Genomic DNA, 10,299 nt, shown 5'->3' on the forward strand with positions numbered 1-10,299 from the left:
CAGTATACTGACCCCTTAGTAGCCTTCAAACTGTTTGGCTCCAACACTGTATGATGGCCCCTTCACTGTAATCTCCACACTGTATGATGGCCCCCTAGATAACCTCCATATAGTATAATGTGCCAGAGAGTCCTCAATATAATACAAGGCAGCACCCCCATAGGCAGACCCTGTAGTATACGACAGTACCCCTATAGGCAGACCCTATATATAAGGCAGCACCCTCCATAGGCAGATCCTGTATATAAGGCAGCACCCCTCCAAAGGCAGATCCTATATATAAGGCAGCACCCCCCATAGGCAGATCCTGTATATAAGGCAGCACCCCCCCATAGGCAGATCCTGTATATAAGGCAGCACCACCCCCAAAGGCAGATCCTGTATATAAGGCAGCACCCACATAGGCAGATCCTGTATATAAGGCAGCACCCCCCATAGGCAGATTCTGTATATAAGGCAGCACCCCCCATAGGCAGATCCTATATATAAGGCAGCACCCTCATAGGCAGATCCTGTATATAAAGCAGCACCCCTCCATAGGCAGATCCTGTTTATAAGGCAGCACTCCCAAATAGGCAGATCCTATATATAAGGCAGCACCCCCATAGGCAGATCCTGTATATAAAGCAGCTCCCCCATAGGCAGATTCTGTATATAAGGCAGCACCCCCTCCCATAGGCAGATCCAGTATATAAGGCAGCATCCCCCATAGGCAGATCCTGTATATAAGGCAGCACCCCCCATAGGCAGATCCTGTATATAAGGCAGCACCCCCTCCCATAGGCAGATCCAGTATATAAGGCAGCACCCCCTATAGGAAGATCCTGTATATAAGGCAGCACCCCCCATAGGCAGATCCTGTATATAAAGCACAACCCCCCAAAGGCAGATCCTGTTTATAAGGCAGCACCCCCAAATAGGCAGATCCTATATATAAGGCAGCATCCCCATAGGCAGATCCTATATATAAGGCAGCACCCCTCCATAGGCAGATCCTATATGTAAGGCAGCACCCCCATAGACAGATCCTGTATATAAGGCAGCACCCCCTCCCATAGGCAGATCCAGTATATAAGGCAGCACCCCCCCATAGGCAGACCCTGTATATAAGGCAGCACCCCCATAGGCAGATCCTATATATAAGGCAGTACCCCCTCCCATAGGCAGATCCAGTATATAAGACAGCACCCCCATAAAAAAACAATAAATACTCACCTCTCTTCCTCTTTGTTCCAGCGGCGCTCCCTGCTCCCGCTCATCTCCTGACAGCGGGCGCCGGGAGGTGATGTCATCGCGCCCGCTGTCAGACGATGTGGGGGATGATGGGAGAAGGAGTGCAGCGCTCCTTGCGGTGATGGGCGGGGGGCCCACTGCTGGCACCGAGCCCCCCCGCCTGCTCAGGGGCCCCATAGCAGCAAAACAGGGATATCGATTCTCCCTGCTCTGCCGCAGCATGTGACAGTTACAGTAGCATAGCTCCGGGTGGGCCCCCTCTGCCCCCCCAGCAGCTACACTACTGGTTAGGGGTGTGTTCAGGTTAGGGGTGTGGTTATGGTTAGGGTTGGGATTAGGGATAGGGGTGTGTTGGGGTTAGGATTGGAGTTATAATTGGGGGTTTCCACTGTTTAGGCACATCAGGGCCTCTACAAACGCGACATGGCGTCCCATCACAATTCCAGCCAATTCTGTGCTGAAAAAGTAAAACAGTTCTCCTTCCCTTCTGAGCTCTGCCATGTACCGAAACAGTGGTTTACCCCCACATATGGGCATCAGCGTACTCAGGACAAATTGGTCAACAACTTTTGGGGTCCAATTGCTCTTGTTATCCTTGGGAAAATAAAAATTTGGGGGCTAAAAAATCATTTTTGTGGGAAAAAAATAATTTTTTATTTTCACGGCTCTGCGTTATAAACTTTAATCAAACACTTGGGGGTTCAAAGTTCTCACAACACATCTAGATAAGTTCCTTGGGGGGGTGTAGTTTACAAAATAATGTCACTTGTGTTTCTTTTTTTTACTGTTTAGGCACATCAGGGGCTCTGCAAATGGAACACGACGCCCGCAGTCTGCATTCCAAAACGTCACTACTTCCTTTCTGTGCCCCGATGTGTGCCGAAACAGTAGTTCCCACATGTGAGGTATCAGTGTACTCAAGATAAATTGGACCACAACTTTTGGGGTCCAATGTCACCTGTTACCCTTGGAAAAATAAAAATTTGGGGGCTAAAATATAATTTTTGTGGAAAAGAAAAGATTTTTATTTTCACTGCTTTGCGTTATAAACTTTAGTGAAACACTTGGGGGTTCAAAGTTCTCACAACACATCTAGATATGTTCCATGGGGATCTAGTTTCCAATATAGGGTCACTTGTGGGGGGTTTCTACTGTTTAGATACATTAGGGGCTCTGCAATGTGACGCATGCAGACCATTCCATCTAAGTCTGCATTCCAAATGGCGCTCCTTCCCTTCCGAGCCCTCCCATTCCTTAGGGGATCTACTTTCCAAAATGGTGTCTATTGGGGGGGGGTTTCAATGTTTAGGCACATCAGTGGCTCTCCAAACGCAACATGGCGTCCCATCTCAATTCCTGTCAATTTTGCATTGAAAAGTCAAACGGTGCTCCTTCCCTTCCGAGCTCTCCCATGCACCCAAACAGTGGTTTACCCCCACATATGGGGTATCAGCGTACTCAGGACAAATTGTACAACAACTTTTGGGGTCCAATTTCTTCTTTTACCCTTGGGAAAATAGAAAATTGGGGGCGAAAAGATAATTTTTGAGAAAAAATATGATTTTTTATTTTTACGGCTCTGTATTATAAACTTCTGTAAAGCACTTGGTGGGTTAAAGTGCTCACCACACCTCTAGATAAGTTCCTTAGGGGGTCTACTTTCCAAAATGGTGTCACTTGTGGGGGGTTTCAATGTTTAGGCACATCAGGGGCTCTCCAAACGCAACATGGTGTCCCATCTCGATTCCAGTCAATTTTGCATTGAAAAGTCAAATGGCGCTCCATCGCTTCCGAGCTCTGTCATGCGCCCAAACAGTGGTTTACCCCCACATATGGGGTATCGGTGTACTCAGGACAAATTGTACAACAACTTTTGGGGTCCATTTTCTCCTTTTACCCTTGGTAAAATAAAACAAATTGGAGCTGAAGTAAATTTTTTGTGAAAAAAAGTTAAATGTTCATTTTTATTTAAACATTCCAAAAATTCCTGTGAAGCACCAGAAGGGTTAATAAACTTCTTGAATATGGTTTTGAGCACCTTGAGGGGTGCAGTTTTTAGAATGGTGTCACACTTGGGTATTTTCTATCATATAGACCCCTGTTATGAACAGGTGATTCAGAACCACAATGGACCTAGTGGTTAAGAGCACACAAAGTGACCTGATAGTTACTAACATAAGACGAGCTCTGAGACGTGGAAACTCTGCTGACCGCAATCCCTAATCCTATCATACCACACTAGAGGTAGCCGTGGAGCGCTCCTGACCAGGCCTAGGCGCCTCGGGCACAGCCTGAGAAACTAGCTAGCCCTGAAGATAGAAAATTAAGCCTACCTTGCCTCAGAGAAATTCCCCAAAGGAAAAGGCAGCCCCCACATATAATGACTGTGAGTAAAGATGAAAATACAAACACAGAGATTAAATAGATTTTAGCAAAGTGAGGCCCGACTTACTGAATAGACTGAGGATAGGAAAGATAGCTTTGCGGTCAGCACAAAAACCTACAAACAACCACGCAGAGGGGGCAAAAAGACCCTCCGCACCGACTAACGGTACAGAGGTGCTCCCTCTGCGTCTCAGAGCTTCCAGCAAGCAAGAAAAACCAATATAGCAAGCTGGACAGAAAATATAGCAAACAAAAGTAACACAAGCAAAACTTAGCTTATGCAGGGCAGACAGGCCACAAGAACGATCCAGGAGAGAGCAAGACCAATACTGGAACATTGACTGGAGGCCAGGAACAAAGAACTAGGTGGAGTTAAATAGAGCAGCACCTAACGACTTAACCTCGTCACCTGAGGACGGAAACTTAGAAGCCGCAGCCCCACTCACATCCACCAGAGGAAGCTCATAGACAGAACCAGCCGAAGTACCACTCATGACCACAGGAGGGAGCTTGACCACAGAATTCACAACAGACCCCTCAAAATGACTTCAAATGAGATGTGGTCCCTAAAAAAAAATGGTGTTGTAAAAATGAGAAATTGCTGGTCAAATTTTAACCCTTATAACTCCCTAACAAAAAAAAATTTTGGTTCCAAAATTCTGCTGATGTAAAATAGACATGTGGGAAATGTTACTTATTAAGTATTTTGTGTGATATATCTCTGTGATTTAATTGCATAAAAATTCAAAGTTGGAAAATTGCAAAATTTTCAAAATTTACGCCAAATTTCCGTTTTTTTCACAAATAAACGCAGGCAATATCAAAGAAATTTTACCACTGTCATGAAGTACAATATGTCATGAGAAAACAATGTCAGAATCACTGGGATCTGTTGAAGCGTTCCAGAGTTATAACCTCATAAAGGGACAGTGGTCAGAATTGTAAAAATTGGCCCGGTCATTAACGTGCAAACCACCCTTGGGGGTAAAGGGGTTAAGGCCATGTGCACACGTTCAGTATTTTTCGCGTTTTTTCGCTATAAAACGAGATAAAAACGTGAAAAAAACGCTTACATATGCCTCCTATTATTTACAGTGTATTCCGCATTTCTTGTGCAAATGTTGAATTTTTTTCCGCGAAAAAATCGCATTGCGGAAAAAAAAGCAACATGTTCATTAAATTTGCGGAATTGCGGGGATTCCGCACACCTAGGAATGCATTTATCTGCTTACTTTCCACATGGGGCTGTGCACACCATGCGGGAAGTAAGCAGATTATGTGCGGTTGGTACCCAGGGTGGAGGAGAGGAGACTCTCCTCCACGGACTGGGCACCATATAATTGGTAAAAAAAAAAAGAATTAAAATAAAAAATAGTGATATACTCACCTTCGATGGCCCCGGAGTCTTCCCGCCTCTCAGCAGTGCATGCTGCCGCTTCCGTTCCTATAGATGGTGTGTGTGAGGGACCTGCGATGACGTCGCCGTCTTGTGATTGGTCGCGTGACTGCTCATGTGACCGCTCACGGGACCGCAACGTCATCGAAGGTCCTGCACACACACACCATCTATAGGAACGGACGCCGCTGAGGAGATCGGCTGTCTGCATGTGAGTATAACCATTTTTTTAATTTTTTTTATTATTTTTAAACATTTTATCTTTTACTATTGATGCTGCATAGGCAGCATCTATAGTAAAAAGTTGGTCACACTTGTCAAACACTATGTTTGACAAGTGTGACCAACCTGTCAGTCAGTTTTCCAAGCGATGCTACAGATCGTTTGGAAAACTTTAGCATTCTGCAAGCTAATTTCGCTTGCAAAATGCTAAAAAAAAAAGCGAAAAAAAAAACGGGAAAAAAAAGCAACAAAAAAAATACGGATTTCTTGCAGAAAATTTCCGGTTTTCTTCAGGAAATTTCTGCAAGAAATCCTGACGTGTGCACATACCCTAAGGGCATGAAAATTCAAAGATGGAAAATTGCAAAATTTTTAACATTTTTGCCAAATTTCCATTTTTTTTCACAAATAAACGCAAGTCATATCAAAGAAATTTTACCACTGTCATGAAGTACAATATGTCTCGAGAAAAGTTTGTCAGAATCACCAGGATCTATTGAAGCATTCCAGAGTTATTACTTCATAAAGGGACAGTGGTCAGAATTGTAAAAATTGTCCCGGTCATTAACGTGCAAACAACCCTCGAGAGTATAGAGATTAAAGTCCGGCTGGTTTATTGCAGTCCTCATTAACCAGTTATCAGAAATCATAACTATAGCCTTTGTCTGGCACAAAGTAAAACAAACAGTAATAAGTCCATACAATAGTGCTGTTTAGCACACCTGGCTAAGGCTATGTGCACACGTTGCGGTTTTTGCTGGGGATCCACAGCGGATCTGCAGCTGCGGGTCCACAGCAGCTTTCCATGTGTTTACAGTAGGGTTGAGCGAAACGGATCAGTCATTTTCATAAGTCGCCGACTTTTGGCAAAGTCGGGTTTCATGAAACCCGACCCGATCCCTGTGTGGGGTCAGCCACGCGGTACGCGACTTTCGCGCCAAAGTCACGTTTCAATGACACGATAAGCGCCATTTCTCAGCCAATGAAGGTGGACGCAGAGTGTGGGCAGCGTGATGACATAGGTCTCAGTCCCCACCATCTTAGAGAAGGGCATTACAGTGATTGGCTTGCTTTCTGCGGCGTCACAGGGGCTATAAAGGGGCGTCCCCGCCGACCGCCATCTTACTGCTGCTGATCTGAGCATAGGGAGAGGTTGCAGCCGCTTCGTCAGAAGCAGGGATAGCGTTAGGCAGGGTACATTAACCCCCAAGCTGCTTGTGCTGTAGAGATTTCCACTGTCCAACATCACCTTTTGTTTGCAGGGACAGTGGAGGCTACATTTTTTTTCCTCAGCGCTGTAGCTCATTGGGCTGCCCTAGAAGGCTCCCTGATAGCTGCATTGCTGTTTGTACGCCGCTGTGCAAACCAACTGCTTTTTTCAAAGCACAGATCCTGTTGCTCCTTCCTTTCTGCACAGCTATCTTGTTTGTTTGTCCACACTTTTGACTTTTTTTGTGCAGCAGTCCACTCCTTGTTATTGCTGCCTGTCATTCTTTGCTGAGATTACTGCAGGGAGATAGTAATTGTAGGACAGTCCCTCTTTTTTTTTTCGTTATATCTCTTCAAGCCACTTTCTGCCACAGAAAATATACTCTAATACAGTGGCCCAGATTTATTCACTAGTCTCCCTGAAGAAAAAAAAAGGGTGCAGATTAAAATTGGCAAATCTGCATCAGTGGCAGTCCTGTGTGTGGCATCTGTGTCTCATTTTCTGGCACAGAAAACATACAGTCTAACAGTGGGCCTGATTTCTTGCCAATTCTCCCATAAATTGAAAAAAAATAGTGGGAGATTAAGATTGGCAATTCTGCCTCGGTGCCAGTGCTGTGTGTGGCATCTGTCTCTAATTTTGTGCCACAGAAAACCTAGTGTGTAACACTGGGCCTGATTTCTTGACAATTCTCGCACAATAAAGTTACAAAAAAAGTGGGAGATTAAGATTGGCAATTCTGCCTCAGTGCCAGTCGTGTGTGTGGCATCTGTCTTTAATTTTGTGCCACAGAAAACCTAGTGTGTAATACTGGGCCAGTTTTTTTTTAATTCTTCCAGAAAAAAAAAATAGTGGGAGATTAAGGTTGGCATTTCTGCCTCAGTGCCAGTCCTGTGTGTGGCATCTGTCTCTCATTTTGTGCCACAGAACATATACTGTATAAGGCCACATTTCTTCAATATTCTCCCAGAAAAAATAAAAAGGGGGAGATTTTTATTGGTAATGTCTGCATCTGCGTCAGTCCTGTTAGTGGCATATCTGTCTGCCACTGAAGCTGTGTACTGTTATACATTGGGCCTGATTTTCCCTGCAGTCTCACCCACCTATAAAGGGATATATAAATCCAACAGAAGTTTGAGTTCACCTTGCAACTGGTTTTACAGTAACAAATACCGTTAGTTTGGTTACGTTTTTCAAACAATGAGGAAGTCTGGTGGAAGAGGTCGTGGCCGTGGGCGGTCATTGCCAGCTGGTAATGATGGTAGTGGTGGTGGAGCATCAGGTGGTCGTGGGAAAAGCAATATAGCACCTAAGTCTCGAGTTGTTGAGCCAGGTTCATCGTCTGGCTACACAAGGCCTCGAACGCTCCCTTTTCTGGGAGTAGGAAAACCGCTTTTAAAGCCGGAGCAGCAAGAACAAGTTTTGGCTTTCCTTGCTGACTCAGCCTCTAGCTCTTTCGCCTCCTCTTCTGAAACTGCTAAATGTAAAAGCAGCGCGTCGTTAGTGGATGTTCAAGGTCAGGGACAAGTCGCTTCCTTGTCTTCTTCACCAAGAACAACAGAGAAGGATGCATCAGGCGACACAACGGGTTACTCCATGGAGCTCTTTACACATACCGTTCCTGGGTTAGAAAGTGAAATAGTTAACAGGCCATGCCCATTACAAGTTGAATCGGACATGGAGTGCACAGATGCACAGCCACAGCCAGATTACTATGCTGTTCCTTTGACTCAGACCAGAACATTGCCCTCGCAGTGTACTGATCCAGAATCAGACCCTGATGAGACTATGGTGCCCTGTCACGAACGCTATACCACCAGCTTACACGGTGACACAGACGAAGTTGCACACGAGATAGAAGAGGAGGTCATAGATGACCCAGTTGTTGACCCCGATTGGCAGCCCTTGGGGGAACAGGGTGCAGGCGACAGTAGCTCTGAAGCGGAGGAGGAGGAGCCGCAGCAGGCATCAACATCGCAACAGGTTCCATCTGCCAGGCCCGTATCTGGCCAAAAACACGTGGCAAAACCAAAACCAGTTGTAGGACAGCGTGGCCATCTGGTTAAAGAAGCTCAGTCTGCAATGCCTGAAAAGGTATCCGATAGTAGAAAGAGTGCAGTCTGGCATTTTTTTAAACAACATTCAAATGATCAGCGCAAAGTCATCTGTCAAAAATGTTCAACTACCTTAAGCAGAGGTCAGAGTCTAAATACAAGTTGCATGCGTAGACATTTAACCACCATGCATTAGCAAGCCTGGACTAACTACCAAACGTCCCTTAAGGTTGTAGCACCCTCGGCCAATGAAGCTAGTCAGCAACGCTACATCCCTTCCCTCACTGTAAGCCCACCATTTCCCGCACCACCTGCAGTAAATGTGCAGGTTTCGTCGCCAGGCCAAAGCAGTCAGGGAATCACCAGGTTCGTTGTAGGAAACACTGCATGTAGGGCACAAGCAAGAATACCATCTCCAACCCTCTCTCAGTCTGCCATGTCCACCGGCACCCCCGCTAGTTCCATGATCTGCAGCTCTCCAGTCCAGCTCACCCTACATGAGACTCTCGTTAGGAAAAGGAAGTACTCATCCTCGCATCCGCGTACACAGGGTTTGAACGCCCACATTGCTAGACTAATCTCGTTAGAGATGATGCCCTACCGGTTAGTTGAAAACGAAGCTTTCAAAGCCCTGATGGACTACGCTGTACCACGCTACGAGCTACCCAGTCGACACTTCTTTTCGAGAAAAGCCATCCCAGCCCTCCACCAGCATGTAAAACACCGCATCGTCCATGCACTCAGGCAATCTGTGAGTACAAAGGTGCACCTGACAACAGATGCATGGACCAGTAGGCATGGCCAGGGACGTTACGTGTCCATCATGGCACACTGGGTTAATGTGGTGGATGCAGGGTCCACAGGGGACAGCAATATTGGGACAGTTCTGCCTAGCCCACGGTCTAGGAAACGGTTGGCTGTAGGCATTGGCCCCCCCTCCTCCTCCTCCTCGTCCTCCTACAGAAGCGAGAACTCGTCCACAGACCGCAGTCGCACGAGCACTCCATCCGCAGCTGCCAGTGTTGCACACAAGGTGTCCCATTATGGGACAGCTAGTGGCAAGCGTCAGCAGGCTGTATTGGCAATGAAGTGTTTGGGCGATAACAGACACACCGCGGAAGTTCTGTCCGAGTTCTTGCAGCAAGAAACTCAGTCATGGCTGGGCACTGGTAGTGAGTGATAACGGAAGGAATTTTATGGCTACCATAGCCCTTTCACAACTGAAACACATTCCTTACCTGGCTCACACCTTAAACCTGGTGGTGCAGTGCTTCCTGAAAAGTTATCTGGGGTTACCCGACCTGCTCCTCAAAGTGCGCAGACTTTGCTCGCATATCCGCCGTTCGCCCGTACACTCCAGCCGTATGCAGAACCATCAGCGGTTTTTGAACCTTCCCCAGCATCGCCTAATCATCGACGTTGCAACAAGGTGGAACTCCACACTGCACATGCTTCAGAGACTATGCGAACAGAGGCGTGCTGTTATGTATTTGTGGGAGGATACACATACATGGGCAGGCAGTTGGATGGCAGACATGGAGTTGTCAGGTGTGCAGTGGTCGAAGGTACAAGACCTGTGTCAAGTCCTTTAGTGTTTTGAGGAATGCACACGGCTGGTTAGTGCAGACAATGCCATAATAAGCATGAGCATCCCCCTAATGCGTCTGCTGATGCAAAGTTTGACGCACATAAAGGAGCAGGTGTCTGCAGCCGAGGAAGAGGGAAGCCTTGATGACAGTCAGCCATTGTCTGGTCAGGGAAGTCTACAGGACGAGGTAGCGGGCGAAGAGGAGGAGGAC

This window comes from Ranitomeya imitator, chromosome 1, assembly GCF_032444005.1.
Source record: "Ranitomeya imitator isolate aRanImi1 chromosome 1, aRanImi1.pri, whole genome shotgun sequence".
NCBI classification, from domain to species: domain Eukaryota; kingdom Metazoa; phylum Chordata; class Amphibia; order Anura; family Dendrobatidae; genus Ranitomeya; species Ranitomeya imitator.